Source organism: Crocodylus siamensis, chromosome 3 (genome assembly GCF_052110815.1).
Source record: "Crocodylus siamensis isolate JL-2025a chromosome 3, ASM5211081v1, whole genome shotgun sequence".
Taxonomy (NCBI): Eukaryota; Metazoa; Chordata; order Crocodylia; family Crocodylidae; genus Crocodylus; species Crocodylus siamensis.
The window spans coordinates 221,835,312-221,851,915 of record NC_143397.1 but is presented as its reverse complement, the minus strand read 5'-3'; the positions used below and the strand labels follow the sequence as shown (position 1 = coordinate 221,851,915).

General features: G+C 40.6%; 1 protein-coding gene across 4 annotated transcripts in view; it reads right to left on the bottom strand.

Annotated features, from left to right (window-relative positions):
• VPS13B (vacuolar protein sorting 13 homolog B) overlaps positions 1-16,604 on the bottom strand; it is an 883,845-nt gene that overhangs the window by 418,114 nt on the left and 449,127 nt on the right. The gene's annotated exons all lie outside the window — the stretch shown is intronic.

Genomic DNA, 16,604 nt, shown 5'->3' with positions numbered 1-16,604 from the left:
TACATGAATATAAAAAATGGATGCATTTGTAAGAATGTCAGTGAAGAGACATATCAAATATTATTACAATTCCTTTTTCAGCGAAAGCAATAAACAATATGAAGATTTTCCCAGATGTAATATTAAATTTCTCTTTTAGTATTTTGAAAAAACCTTTTATGTACTCAAGCTTTTCATTTTTCCTATTCCAGAATAAATATTATCATGCAAAGAAATTTTTGAAGTTACAAGAAATTTTCCTATCTTATTTTAAAAGAAATCTAAAATCAGTACAGAAGTTAAGACTTTTTTCAGATTTCTAAAGCATATTTCATAGAAATATGCAATACAAAATTGTGCGAAAAATCCAAACCCCAAAACCAAAAATTTGAACATGACAAAATCTGATCATGGGTCTTTTTCAGGCAGTGTTTGATTCTTACTTAATTTCTGTCACTTAAGAAAACACTGGGCCTAAGGCAAAATATTATATTTTAAAGTACCAAAAGGGGCAGGATTAAGGCAACAGCATATTGTTATAGGAATAAGTCATTCATATTTCTCAACTGAGAACTATGAGACATAAAAGACTATTGTAGATTAATGTTTTAGGCAAAATCCTTGTCAGTGCTTAGATTTAAAATTTAGATTAAATGATTGTAACTATAGACCATCTTAAAAATAAAGAGGTATAACATTTACTGTATGTAAGAGAAAATGTTCTGACAGTTCAAGCAGCAGAAATCTGGATAAAAGAGCAAGGAAGAGAGATTATTATGGTTATGTTATTTCAGTTATTTTAATTACATGGGACCAAAAACAGGAAAAAAGGATGGAGAGACGAAAGAGAGGATACTGCAGCAACAGTGAAGAAAGGAGAAAGCAAGAGCTATGCAATCTGGATTGGAGAGAATGAAGTTAAAGCTTTGGCTTGTCAAAATGGGTATATTGTTTAAATAGCTATAAGGTACTAACTCCTTTTGCAGACGCACTTATTCTGCTCTAAAAGTACATTTGTGAGGGTTAATTTACTCCACATTACAAATACACAAACCTAACATGAAAACAGCTAGTCTTAGTGCGGAGAAGGGGAATCCAAGAAGGCTTTAAATTTTCAAACTACTACAATCAACAATAGTTTCCTCATGTAGACAAACCCTAACACTAGAAATATTACATAGTACAGAACATCAAGATTTGGTAAGGGCATGAATGCGAAAAGCCAAGACAAATGGAAGAACTGATAGAGCTTAGAGTGATTTCAAGAACGCAGGGCTGGCTAGTAGGACCATGAGATACAAACAAGGAAAGTTCAAGGCAGGTCCTTGCGCAGCTGAGAATGGCAAAACATGGGGAGAGAAATAGTAGGGCTAAGTGCATATATTTATTTGTAGTGCTTCTCATAAACAAATTGGAGAAATGTGGACTGGATAAAATACTACAAAGTGGATAGATAACAGACTTCAACAGCAGTAAACAAAGGATAATTATTAATGGATCTATGTCAGAATTGGAAAGTTAGACTAGAAATAAGTAGCGAAGTTCAATACAGACAAGATGCTATACCTCAGGAGGAATCATCAAAAAGAAATACAAAAGGGGAGACACCTGATTGGATGGCAGCTCTATGGAAAAGGACTTGGAAGTCTTGGTAGACCAGACTCAATACGAGTTTGCAGCCCCACAAAAGGCAAAAGTGGTTTTTGGCTGCATCAGATGCAAGACATAGGAGGTGACAGTGACTCTATTCAGCACTGGTTAGGCCTCGCCTGGAGTACTGTCTGCAGTTCTGGGCTCCGCATTTTAAAAAGAACATGGAGAAATTAGAGAGGGTCCAAAGGCGGGCAACAAGGATTATCAAGGGCTTGGAAGGCAAGTCATATAAGGAGCTAGGCATGTTCAACTTGTAGAAAAGGTGCTTAAGAGAGGACATGATAGCAGTCTTCAAATACCTGAAGGAAAGAAGAGGGAAAGCACATTCTCTCTTTTGCTGTAGAGAGGACAATGCAGACCAATGGCTTCAAGCTGCAGCAAAGTAAATTTAGATCAAATATCTGGAAAAAAAATTCTTCACTGTGAGACTAATGAGACTGCCTAGGAGAGCTGTGGACTCTCCATCAATGGAAGTATTCAAAAGGTTGGATAGCTGCTGTTTGGGGATGAAGTAGGAGTAACTATGTCTATTTTCTATCATGGGTATTTCCCATGTTTCTGAGCTTTGCTGGTTGCTCCCACCCCTCCCTTTTTTCTGCTACATGTGTGTCAGGGTGTTTTTAAGCCTCCACAGAGAGCACTGGCTGTTGAGGACTTCAACTGAGGTGTGCCAATTCTCCTGCTAGGAGCAAAGATAGAGGTTCCTGGCTAGAGGGTCTTGCCTCTTCACTCAGGGCCAAACCAATTTACCATATTTGGGTTCAGGAAGGAATTTTACCCCATGGTCAAACTGGCATGGACTGTGGAGATTTTTTCCTTCCTCTGCAGTGGAGGGGGAGGAGTGTGGCTCTCTACCTAGGACTTCTTGAACATAAATTGACAACATTTTATAGAAGCAGGACACTGGCTGCTGTGGTTCCCCTGCTTTACCTGTGGCAAGTTTGGATGTTAGGTCTACGTTGCATTAGGGTTGAGGATCGTCTTGTGTAGATTTTAGATTATGTTAGTATGGGATGGTTTGGATAGGGATGACCCTGCCTCAGGCAGGGGGCTGAACTAGATGACTTTCCAGCCCTACTTCTTCAGGACTCTATAACTTTATGCCAACTGAATTAATCCCATACTTGTTAAAATCTAGATTGTCTTCTTTCCACTGAAACCAGTCTTGAGTGGGTCTAGGAGCCAGCCACCCACAGTTTGATAAAAAATATCTCAGATTGAAACAAATCTACAAATTAACAAGGAAAAGAACCAATGAATAATTCATTATGCCAAGAGGACTTCAGTTGCCCCCTACTTACCTTTTCCTTATTTTTTAATCATTACTGAAATTACTGAAGTTTGTTATTGACACTACATTCAGAACTGTCCAGCACATAAATATAATTTTAATTAGACCTAAAAAAAGGATGAATGGCATCTTTATCCAGCAACCAAAGAAGTGATCAATAATGATCACCACACTGTATCAACTAGGCAAAATGACTATTCTTATCACATTTTACATCTGAGAAACGTGAAGCAAAGAGATGTAGTGACTTATCCAAGGTCACTCAGTAAGTCAGCACTAGTGTTGTAGCACAAAAGCTCATGACTTGTAACCTCATATTCATTTTTTCTAAAGTTAACATGCCTTAGGAAATGAAGATGAATATTGAGACACTACGATAACAACTTCTGCAGAAGCTGAACAATTTGCTTCTTTATCCAAAACTAACATCTTCTGAAACTTACTGTGATAATATATGCCCTGTTATCACTGTTATCCTTACTATTGTTCTTGAAAATAAAAAAATTAACAGAAAACTTCTTGATATCTTACACTTGTATTCTATGGTGCACAATACTGCTTATTTGGCTAAGTTGCTGTCTGACAAGTAAATTAGTGAAAAAATGAATTCAAGCAGGAAATGGATGTGTCTAATAATGAAAATAATTTTACATTATTTAGTATTGTGTTTCTGTTTGCTTGCCATGCTAAATCTTAATTAGTTAATGGTTATAAAATGTTTTGGACATAAAAAGTACAGTGAATTTACCAGATTATTAAGGAACTCAGCAATGTACACTATACATCCTAAACAAATAATTCTAACACAAATTTACACCCGACTTTGACCAAATAACTTTTACAACATTATCTTTAGAATTTCATTAAAGGTGTATAATTTGCATTTCCTGGAAGCAATCACTCATTTCCTGATTAACTTCACAATTTGTATACGTGTGAGGGCATTTTAGAAGTGGTAGTACGGATATTTTGTCTTAGGTTTTAAAATTAAGATTGTATGAACTGAGATGAGCAGAGGGAAAAGTGGGAAAGCATTTAAAAACATTTTGGTTAGAAAGAGTGGCTGCATCTTAATTATGACTCTATTTTGGATTTTATCCACTCAGAAATTTACAACATATTCCAAAACTCCTAATAATGGACCTATTTCAAAAAGGTATTTAACAGTGTTCCTCACTATATGCTTTAGAGTACTCCTACTAAAGCAAATGATATTTGTTGGGTGATTAAAGCCAGACAGAGCTTAAGTATCTTGTTGATTTGGAACCAGAGAGCTAGGTGCTGATGACCTATCTTTTTGAGAAATCGGTTAAGGAAGGGAAAAGCAGTACATCAAAGAATCACTATTAGATCATTTTTTCAGTTGATAAGAACTATTTAATAACACTGGCATTTTATATATACATTTAACTGAATGCTGTATAATATTTTAAACAACTAAATACCAACGTTTAAAATATGCAGTGAGCAATGTCCTGCATACCACCTGAGGGAAGAACATGACATCATGAATGTGGTTTCAATAAACCGGCATTTTAAGGACAACCTCTGGGAAATTACCTGGCAATAACTTTCCAGAGCAGGTCAATTTTTTTCTGTAATCTGTACCATCTAATTACCAGGGATCTTAGTTTTCAGTGGGAAAACAACAAAAATCTCTAGGAAAAAAACATAAAAATCTGCATTTTTACCAGAAGGAAAATGAAACTGTAAGGATTTATTGAAATTGCAGTGGAAGTGTGAAGTGAACAGGGCAGTAGCACCTTTTTTTTCATGTTTCTTGAAATGCCCCTCTGCTGTTGACTGGTTATAGGGACACCAGGGTCCTGCCACCTATCAGTGGCAGGGGTAGAAGCGAAAAAGGCAAATTCTGTGTTTTTCCACTGTTTTCCATGGGAAATGGATTTCAAGGGTCCCTGCTAATCACACTCCAATTTGGCCCTGGCACTGTTACTGGGATCCCTTCCCTATATATGATAGCTGACAGCAGAGGCTGATGCCTACTAGGCTTTTTTAGGGATAGGGACAGGCATTCAAAAAGCCTGAGCCAAATTGATTCAATCTTTGCAGATTAATCTAACCTGCCTAGGCTGAACCTGTCTGCAACTGGACAGACATCCCCTCTAGACTGAGGAAATGCAGACACATGCCTGTAGTGGCTCAGGCTAGAAGCTGGGGGGTGCTAGAGCAGCCATCCCTACCCTTCTATACTGTTGGGCTGAGGGGGCGTGGCTAAGCCCCAGCAGGATGCTCTAGGGAGGGGTGTATACCACCCACCCTGCCAGTACTGTCCCAGGTTTTTCCCTGCTTGCTGCTCAAGGGGCAGGACTGTTGCAATCCCCCAGCTAGAACTCTGAGGCAAAAGGGTGTGTGTGCAGTGCATGCATCTGTTGATGATACTGAGCTTTTTAAATCTCCCTGTCTCTGCTTTTTCACACTCTCTGCAAACCTGACAGGCAAGGGAGCCAGCAGAGGCATGATAACACAGCATTTGTCAGCTCATCAACGAAACAAAAGCCTCTCTCATTAGTTCAAGCTTCTTAAACAGCTTTTTCCAAGGAAGGAATGGAGGGACATTATCAGCTGACATGCTGATTAGCTCCAAAAAGCCCTAAGCAGACACTGTTTGGTCCACCTATTCCAGTGAAATTGGAGACGCATATACAGACACCTCTCAACATTAGCTAGCATACCACATGCCTAGGGTCCATGGGGCTGGGTTCCATGTTGTGGGAGATGGGTGAAAGGAGAGGGGGATCCCTGCCTGAGCAATGAGCAGCAAGGGGGGGAGGGGCAGGGAGAAACAAGGCACACCCTGCCGTGCCTGCAGTTCTGCTGGAGCTCTGGCTATGGAGCAGAGGGGCAGGGCCAGACCTATTCTTTGGAGCAGACACCACAGCCCAGGACTCCAAAGAATCTGGGATGCTGGGGGATTCTAGTTTAACTTAAAGCCAGAAAGGGGTCTCGGTCAGACATTGCATAAACCGATTTGACACAAACTGGTTAAGTCTCTGATATTATGTTCAATCAGGTTTAACTTCAACCAGTTTCTGCCATTTTGAAACTGGTTTATGTGCACTGAATTTCTGTTCTGTTACAGCTTTAAACCAGTTCCTGATCACTTAACCAGCTTGTATGTCTGTCCCTAGTCTAGGAGATAACTTTCCCTAACAATGATTATAATTCTGGTTTATTAGATAGTTCCAAATTATCCGTACTGAATCCATGCCAAAGTATAAAAACAAGAACACACTTTTGTGATGGACTCAGCTGTCCCTTGGGCTACTAAAATGTCACTACATGTTACTTTTGTTTTGGTTTTTTGCTGGGTTACTAGCCTCTTTATCCATGTATAATATAGCTTATATATAAAATATAAGCTATAATATATTTAACATTTTTATAGAAATATGAAATTTAACATTTTTATAGAAATATGACACAACCTATTTTTGTAGTTATAAATACATTACATGGAAGTCAATACACCTGAATACTGCTTACAATTGTAAATTACTTTTATTACATCTCACTATTAAAAATTTCAATCCATGTATTTGCAAGAATTTTCCCAGGTAAATGTCCTTTAACAAAATATTAGAAAGTATATTTTAATTTTAAAAAACAAACAAACGTAACCCCCCCAATCTAAAACAGAAACCCTCTTGGGTCTCTTTTGTCTTCTAACTATGAATGTCACCACAAACTGGATGAAAGAACCACACTGCTCTGTTTTCCTAACATTCTTTAGGTCTATTGGTGATCTATTCTTGGCCATAAAAGAAAACAAGAAGTGAAGAAATTGGCATAGTAAAATTAAAACATTTTAACATATAGAATCTGAACAGTAACTACTGAGACTACTTTCATTAGTCATGCCTGCTAAAAACTATTATTGTTTACAAAATAATTTTGGCTCAATTCATTTTAATGAATTCTCCCAGTTAATCTAAAAGCTCCAACAAGCTCTTTGAGTCCTAAAGAATCTTTTTATCCTTGTAAAATTTATAAAGCAATAGCATTCAAAATGCTTTTTTAAGTTTTGTAACAAAGGTACTTCAGATTTAAATAATTACACGGTATGTATTGTTACCTTTCCAGTGTGTATTTAATTTCATTCAGCTTCCAGTTGACACTGTTGTTCATTTAAGTCATCGGTCATACACTGCACAGCAGGCATGAATAAACAATAATTACTTAGTTCACTGAGCAGAAATGTGTGTTATAATAATTCAAATACTTCAGATAAGTGAATGTTTTCTCACCAACCATCCTAGCCTCAGAGTTCCCAGCTTTCTGCATTCCAGGAGTTCATTTCATTAGGAATCTAATTCAGCATTTTAATGGCACTTCATACAAAATATGCGCTTACAACTAATTTTGCTATCTAATGAGCAGCTCTCTCGCCACATAGTAAATAGGAGGTTTGCTTAATTTGAGATGAAAAATTGCAAATATTGTATGAAGAACATTTTGCAAAGAGGTCAGTTTGTCTGTCTGAGGTATTTTTTAACAAAAGTCAAAAAGTTCAAGATAGTCCTAAATACTGACATTACCATTTAATAAGACAAAATTATTTGGACAACCTCTCCCTTTTAACAGTGATGTCAAGCATAATTTATGTGCATCATGTAGCCATTTATAGTCTCGCAAAAGAGAGAAGAGCATCTTCACAGACAGGTTCACTAACCTAGTGAGGAGGGCTTTAAACTAGGTGTGCTAGTTGACAAAGACCAAAGCTCTGAGTTAAGTGGGGAAGTGGGTGACCTGAAGGAAGCACAAGCAGGAAGGGGCCATAAAGGCGGTGTTCTCATGCTTCCTGAGAAATCAGGCCACCTGACTAATACCTCAGGTTCCTGTACAAGAATGTACAGAGCCTGGAAAACAAGCAGGAGGAATGGGAAGTACTTGCACAATCATGGAACTATGATGTGGCTGGAATAATTGAGACATGACGAGATAGCTCGTATGACTGGATCACTGTCATGGGTGAGTATAAACTCCCCAGAAAGCACGGGCAGGGGAGAAGAGCAGGAGTTGCACTGCATATTAAAGAGCCGCATGATTGCTGAGCCCCACTATAAAATGGATAGGTCTGTTGAAAGTCTCTGGGTTACGGTCAGAGGGGAGAGAAGCAAGGGGGATATTGTGGTGAGGGTCTACTATAGACCACCAGACCAGGAGGAAGTGGTGGATGAGGCTTTCGTCAAACAGTTAATGCATGTTTTCCCAGTCAAAGACCCTGGTTCCCATAGGGGATTTCAGTCACCCTGATACCCACTGGGAGGGCAATACAGCGGTGCACTGGCAATCCAGGAAGTTTTTGGAGAGTGTTGGAGACAACTTCCTGGTGCAAGCGCTGGAGTGGCCAACTAGGTGCTGTGCTCTTCTCGACCTGCTGCTTACCAACAGGGAAGACTTAGTGGGGAATGTAGCGCTGGATGGCAACTTGGGCAGCAGCGACCACGAGATGATTGAGTTTAGGATCCTGAGGAAAAGAAGGAAGGAGAACAGCAGAGTAAGGACCCTGGACTTCAGAAAAGCAGACTTCAATTTGCTCAGGGAACTGATGGACAGGGTCCCTGGGTATCCAGTCTGAGGGGAGAGGAGTCCAGGAGAGCTGGCTCTACTTTAAAGAAGCCTTACTGAGATTGCAGGAACAAACCATCCTGATGCACAGGAAGACTAGCAAGTAAAACAGAAGAGCATCTTGGCTTCACAGGGAACTCTTCCTGGAGCTACAACACAAAAAGGAAGCTTATAAGTGGAAAATAGGACAAATGACTAAGGCGGAGTATAAGAGTATTGCTTGGGCATGCAGGGATGAAATGAGGAAGAGCAAAACACAACTGGAGTTGCAGCTAGCAAGGGCTCTGAAGGATAAGAAGGTATCTCAGCAACAAAAGAAAGATCAGGGAAAACGTGGGTTCAATACTGAATGGTGGAGGCAACCTGGTGACAGGTGATGCAGAAAAGGATGAAGTGCTCAATGCCTTTTTTATCTCAGTCTTCACAGGCAAGGCCAGCTCCCAGACTACTGCTCCTGGCAGAACAGTTTGGGGAGGAGGTAAGCAGACAACAGTGGTGAAAGAATAAGTTAGGGACTATTTAGAAAAGTTGGATGTGTAACAAGTCCATGGGGCTGGACACAATGCAACTCAGGGTGCAGAGGGAGTTGGCACATGCGACTGTAGAGCTACTGGCCTTAATCTTTGAAAACTCATCGCAATTGGGAGAGTTCCCAGATGACTGGAAAAGATCAGATATAGTGCCCATCATTAAAGGGAAGAAAGAGGATCCAGGGAACTACGAAGCAGTCAGCCTCACCTCTGTCCCTGGAAAAATCATGAAGCAGGTCCTCAAGGAATCCACTCTTAAGCACTTGGAGAAGGTGATTATGAACATTTGGTATGGGTTCACAAAGGGCAAGTCATGCCTGTCCAACCCAAGAGACCTTGATGAATTTGAGGACTGGACCAAAAGAAATCTCATGAGGTTCAATAAGGACAAAGTGCAAAGTCCTGCACTTAGGAGGCAGAAGAATCCCATGATCTGCTACAGGCTGGGGTGGCTAAACAGCAGCTCTACAGAAAAGGACCTGGGGATTACAGTGGGTGAATATGAGCCTACAGTGTACCCTTGTTGCAAAGGCGGCAAATGGCATACTGGGCTGCACTGCCAGCAGATCAAGGCAAGTGATTATTTCCCCTCTATTCAGCACTGGTGAGACCAAATCTAGAGTACTGTGTTCAGTTTTGGGCCACCCACTACGGAGAGAATGTGGACAAATTGGAGAGAAATTGGAGAAGGACAAAAAATAGGGGGCTGGAGCACATGACTTTTGAGAAGAGGCTGAGGGAACTGGGTTTATTTAGTCTGGAGAAGAGACAACTGAGGGGGATTTAATAGCAGCCTTTGTTCCTGGGTAGAGCCATAATGTCCTCAGTGGTGACAGATCACAGAACAAGGAGCAGTGGTCTCAAGTTGCAGCAAGGGAAGTTTAGGTTAGATATCAGGAAAATAACTTCCTTATGAGGAGGGTGGTAAAGCATTGAAACAGGTTACCCAGAGAGGCTGTGGAATCACCATCCTTGGAGGTTTTTAAGACCTGGATAGTACAAAGCCTTGTTTAGGATGATCTATTTGGGTCTTGCTCTAATCAGGGGGTTGGACTAGATGACCTCATGAGGTCTCTTCCAACCCTAATTTTCTATGATTTTATTACTAACCAAATACTGTTCTATAAGATGGGTACCCTTGAAAAAACAATCTTGTATTCTCAATTTAATCAGAAATTTATAAAATCACGAATTTAACAGATACACATTATTAAACTGTTGTGATATGATTTTTTTAAGGAACACTAGAGATGGTAACAATCACATGAAACACACTATATGAATGTAGATGCACTTTTTGTGCTCCTTGCCACAAACTAGCAGCAGCAGTAAACGTACATTCATTAAACAGCAATATATATTTCTATGGGTTTGACTTTGGACAAGGGTTCTCTGATTTTAAACATTTTAATTCTATTACTGGAAACTGGCACTGAAATTTACTGTGGTGTAACACTGTATTTATATATTTACATTATTATTATATCTTGAGATTGAATTAAGAAAAGTAAGATATGCATTATCATTCTATTTTGATGAAACAACTTGGTTAATTCATACTGTTTTTTCCCAGTCCCAATATTGCTTGAAAACAGGATTCAGCATCCTGAAGAGACCTTTAAACCTTTTTGTGGAGCTGTTAATTGATGTGAGAAATGCCAAACAGTACTTTAAAGCCTTTAACACCTCCATATTCATCAGAAGTGGAATTTCATCAAAATCATTCTTGCTTTCTTGATCAATCATATTACGATCTGTCCTGATTCAAGGTTTTCAGGCCTAGAAGAAGTTAAAGTGTTTTGTAACTCCTCACTGGTTGCCTCTCTAAACAAGGGCAAGCCCTCATCTGTACCCAGAGCTGCTATAAAGTCCTTTTTGACAAATGGTTAAGAAGTGGAACATGTTTCACGGAGTCTTTCCTGGGAGACCATGGGATTTTACAAAGTATTTTTTCTCTTGAAACAGTTGGCAATTGTTTTTAGCTTTATATCTTGGCATGCCTTAACAATGAGATTATCACAGTCTAGCAAGTTTACATTTTTGCTGGCTTCCATGTTAAGAAGAACAATAATCTAGTTTGTGCCATTTGATTTTTACTGTTCCTTCAGGTTCTTAGTTATACTCTGACCCATAGATTGTATCAAAGAGTGCAAGTTTAAGAATAGAAATTTGAGCCAGATCTTATAGAGAACAAATCTTATGGCATGTGTTAAGCAATTATTCAATAAAAGACAATCTTATGGCCCTGGGTGCAAAACTGGTAATCATTCCTGTTTGACTGCAAGATGAAAATGTCACCTATTATCCAGACATTTGCTGAATTGTCATAATTGAGGGAAGATCAGTGAAGTCCTTTGGAAAACATGCAAGACATTTTTATTTAATCATCAACAGCAGGCATTTGTCACTCCTATCTATAGTGGCAGAGACGAGTAAATTTATCCTGTTCTTTGAAACTTTTCCACTGTCCTTGGAAACTTTTCCCCCCAACATTTATCCTCTGTCAGGGAGGCCTTTCATATACACTCCTGTTTCATCCACATTGTAGAAGTCAGCCAGGAAAAACTTCTCCAGAGTCTGAGGAAATTGTTCAATTTGCTACTGCTCAGCTGCTGTTACCATTTCTCTTCATGCTTTTTTTTGTGACACGTTAAAATGTTTCTTCCAACTGGTAAACCAACCAACCATCACTGAGTCCAATTGTGGTAGCAAGCTGAAGGGCTTTTTCTTTGATTACAGGTTCAAAAGACATTCCTCTCAATACCCTCTTTTCTTTGAACCATAGAAAGCAAATCTCCTGTTTGAAGTTAACTAAAACTTTATCCTTTTGCTTCCAGACTGCATAAAACTGACTTGTACAAATCCCACTTGACTGCAACTTGGTTCTGATTAGTATCAGGAACTCAAAAGTCTTGGATATTCTCAGCATTTTCTTTAAGCAGGAGACTTGTTGGAATTTTGTCACTGGACTGTGAAACAAGGCAAGAAAACAATGATCCTGGGCTTTCCTTGACTTAGCACGTAGTAAGCTGGGTGCCCAGTGAATCAGTGCAGTCTTGCAGTGCAGTCAGTTGGAGATGGAGCTGGTTGGATATTTTGGTGGAATCACAATGCAGAAAAAAAGAGATCAGCAGATTGATGGCTCCAGCCTGGGGACAAGAGCCAAGTTTCCAACTGAGTCCAGCGTGGTTCTGGGATTGAGAATGGCAATCAGCTTGATTGTTGGTTTCAGCCTCAGAACCACACTGAAGCCAATTTGAGACCCAAGTGTGGTCCAGGACAGAGACTAAACAGACAGCTGATTGTGGGTCCTGGCCCTGGGATCACACTAGGGCCAGTCCCAGACCTTTGCCATGTAGCAGGCATCAGGCTGCATGGCAGGAACAGTTAACATGATCAATTTAAGGTGTGATGGAAACCAGCCACAAAATTATTACACATTTTATGGAATAATCTTGTGGCTCAGTACCTGTTTTATTTATTATGCTATTAATGCCTGTACATGTGGTCAGGTTACCATTTAAGATGCAATTAATAGGTTGCATCTTAAATATAAAGTCAGCCAGGAGCACAAGATATCATTCTGGATCTTCTCAGCCCCAAGAATAGGGAATATTTAAAACTTTCTTTGGCTAGTAATGGCATGCCAAATTATAGCATATTCTGTCCATCTGTGTGTGTAGGCATAACAATGGGTTGTGCAAATCTACCTGTACCAGCTTTATGTAATTCTGGAATTCTCTTTTGCCAGGAGAATCACCAGTGCTTTCTTTAGGGCAGCCTTCTGGCTGCTTTGTAGTGTCAGAGAAGCTAGAAACAGCTGGAAAGGATCTTGAGGGTCTGGGCCAAACATCTATTGCTATGTCCTAAGAAAACTGTATTTGAAACAATGTGTTCTTAATAAATCATAGAAAATTGGGGTTGGAAGGGACCACAGGAGGTCATCTAGTCTAATCCCCTGCTAAAAGCAGGACCATCCCCACCATTTTGTTGCCCTCTGCTGGACTTTCTCCAGTTTGTCCACATCCTCTCTGACTGGGGGCCCCAAAACTGGACACAATACTCCAGATCTGGCCTCACCACTGCTGAATGGAGGGGAACAATTGCTTCCCTTGATCTGTTGGCAATTCTACCAGTATAACCCAGTATGCTGTTAGCTTTCTTTGTTAAAAAAGGGCACACTGTTGGCTCATATTCAAGCTTATTGTTCACTTTAACCCCCAGGTCCTTTTCTGCCTTGCTACTGCCCAGCCAGTCATTCCCCAGCCTGTACTGGTGCATGGGATTCTTCTGTCTCCTAAGTGCAAGACTTTGCACTTGTTCTTATTGAACCTCATCAGATTTCTTTTGGTCCAATCCTCCAATTCGTTGCAGTCTCTCTGAATCCTAATGCTACCCTCCAGTGTATCCATTACTCCCCCCCAGCTTGGTGTCATCTGAGGGTGCACTCTATACCATCTGCCAGGTCATGGATGAAGATATTGTGCAAAACCGGCCCCAGTACCAACCCCTGGGACACTCCACTTGATACTGGCTGCCAACTAGACATCAAGCCACTGATTACTATCCTCTGAGCCTGAAAATCCAGGACAGTTTTCTATCTACCTTGCAGTCCACTCATCCAACTTATACATCCTTAGCTGGCCTGTGAGAATGTTGTAGGAGACCATATCAAAAGCATTGCTAAAAATCAAGATATACCACTTCCACTGGTCTCCCTATATCCAGAGAGCCAGTTATCTCATCATAGAAGGCAATCAGGCTGGTCAGGCGTGACTTGCCCTTGTTGAATCCATACCAAATGTTCCTAATATGCTTCTCCAAACACTTAGAGATGGATTCCTTGAGGACCTGCTTCATTATTTTTCCAGAGACTGAGGTGAGGCTGATGGGTCTGTAGTTCCCTGGATCCTCCTTTCTCCCTTTCTTAAATATGGGCACTATATTTGCCCTCTTCCAATCATCCAGGACCTTTCCTGATCACCATGAGTTTTCAAAGATGATGGCCAGTGGCTCTCCAGTCACACCAATAAACTCCCTCAGCATCCTTGGATGCATCCCCTGTGGCTCCATGGACTTGAATACTTCCAGCTTTTCTAAATAGTCCCCAACTGTTCTTTCACCACAATTGGCTACTCACACCTTCTCCCCAAACTCTGCTTCAAGGTGCAGTAGTCTGGGAGTTGACCTTGCCTGTGAAGACCGAGGTGCAAAAAGCATTGGGTTCTTGAGCCTCTTCTGCATCCTCTATTACTAGGATGCCTCCCCCATTTAGCAAGGCACGCACTTTCCCTGATCTTCCTCTTGTTGCTGACATACCTTCTTGTTATCCTTCACCGCCCTTGCTAGCTGCAACTCCAGTTGTGCTTTGGTCTTCCTAATTTCGTCCCTGCATGCCCAAGCAATACTCTTATACTCCGCCTTAGTCATTTGTCCTGTTTTCCACTTATAAGCTTCCTTTTTGTGTTGTAGCTCCAGGAAGAGTTCCCTGTGAAGCCAAGATGCTCTTCTGTTTTACTTGCTAGTCTTCCTGTGCATCAGGATGGTTTGTTCCTGCAATCTCAGTAAGGCTTCTTTAAAGTAGAGCCAGCTCTCCTGGACTCCTCTCCCCTCAGACTGGATACCCAGGGGACCCTGTCCATCAGTTCCCTGAGCAAATTGAAGTCTGCTTTTCTGAAGTCCAGGGTCCTTACTCTGCTGTTCTCCTTCCTTCTTTTCCTCAGGATCCTAAATTCAATCATCTCGTGGTCGCTGCTGCCCAAGTTGCCATCCAGCGCTACATTCCCCACTAAGTCTTCCCTGTTGGTAAGCAGCAGGTCGAGAAGAGCACAGCACCTAGTTGGCCACTCCAGCACTTGCACCAGGAAGTTGTCTTCAACACTCTCCAAAAACTTCCTGGATTGCCAGTGCACCGCTGTATTGCCCTCCCAGTGGGTATCGGTGACTGAAATCCCCTATGGGAACCAGGGTCTGTGACTGGGAAAACATGCATTAGCTGTTTGAGGAAAGCCTCATCCACCACTTCCTCTTGGTCTTGTGGTCTATAGCAGAAACCCTTGTTTCTCTCCCCTCTGACCGTAACCCAGAGACTTTCAACAGGCCTATCTCCATTTCACATTGGAGCTCTGAGCAATCATACCGCTCTTTAATATACAGTGCAACTCCCACTGTTCTCCCCTGCCCGTGCTTTCTGGGCAGTTTATACTCACCCATGACAGTGATCCAGTCATACGAGCTATCCCGTCACGTCTCAATTTATTCCAGCCACATCATAGTTCCGTGACTGTGCAAGTACTACACAGAAATGCAGCAGAATACATCTAGCAATGCTATCCTTAGGATGATATATTTCAAGAGGGGCCTGTATTCCTGAATGATGGATGTCCCGTGGGAAATTGAAGTTTTCAGGAAACTTAATGAAAAGAGACCTTGATTACCTAATCAAAACCACTTTTTTTTCACTAATAGAGCTCCTATAATTAGAGCCTTTTTGTGAATGAATATATAACATTTGATCGATTTTCCTCAAAGACTGGGGACCTTATACACGAAATGCTCAAAATAAAAACAATTCTTTTCTGCTTCACTGAAAAATGCTTTTGCAAACGGCACAATATTTTAGGACACTACAAAAGAATCCACTGAAATTGTAGTTCATAACCTGATATACTACCACTTTTCCTAAGCCTACAAAAATATCAGTACACAAGCGTCCTCTTTCCTGGTATACAGGGACCCATACTAACTCTCCCATCCAGCTGTGCCATGCATGCAAAATAGCTTTACTAAGGCTTCCTCAGGGTGAATATTCTTCTCCAGCTAGCTCAAATCCAGCCAATCCCCACCCCCCACCCACTGCCCTTTTTATTTTTCTTTCAATCCTGCTAAAAATGAGAGAAGACCTAGGTGACTGTAAGAGCTTAAATAAGAATTCAGCTATCAAACATCTTTTTAAAGTGGGTCTCAATTCAGAGAAAGAGAAGAATGGAATGTAAAAGGGAACCTCAAAGGAGGAAGAGAGCAGGTGTCAAAGATGGTATGTGCCTGACGAAAGCAGGCTGGGGAGTGCTTTAGAAAAGAGAGCGAGAGAATCTTTTCCCACCCTTTCTTTCTCCTCAGTTTCATATCACATTAAATTAGGATCACACATACTTTTGTCTTTTCTTGCTTGTGGAGGTGCACATGACATCTCCAGAAGCTTGATAAATAATTCTGACAGTTTGAAAATCACAGCAGAATCATCCATTTCTTATTTACTTGCTGAGCACACTTTGCATGCCATGTAAGTAACAATTTTACTCTTTTCCCATACTTCATTTCTGGCAAGGTTTCAGCAGCTGCTCTCTCACAGTCTGATAGAGTTAGAGATATACGTTTTAAATCATCTGACAGTTGCAATTTCAAGCTGCTTTAATTTAATACATAAGTTTGGTTTCTAGCAGTTCTTAAGAGAACAACTTCAGAGATCATGCTAGAATTAAAATGGGTAAATTCAAAATTCTTATCAAAATTGTGATTTTAAGATATAATCATTCAACCTGCATGACTACACACACATGCCT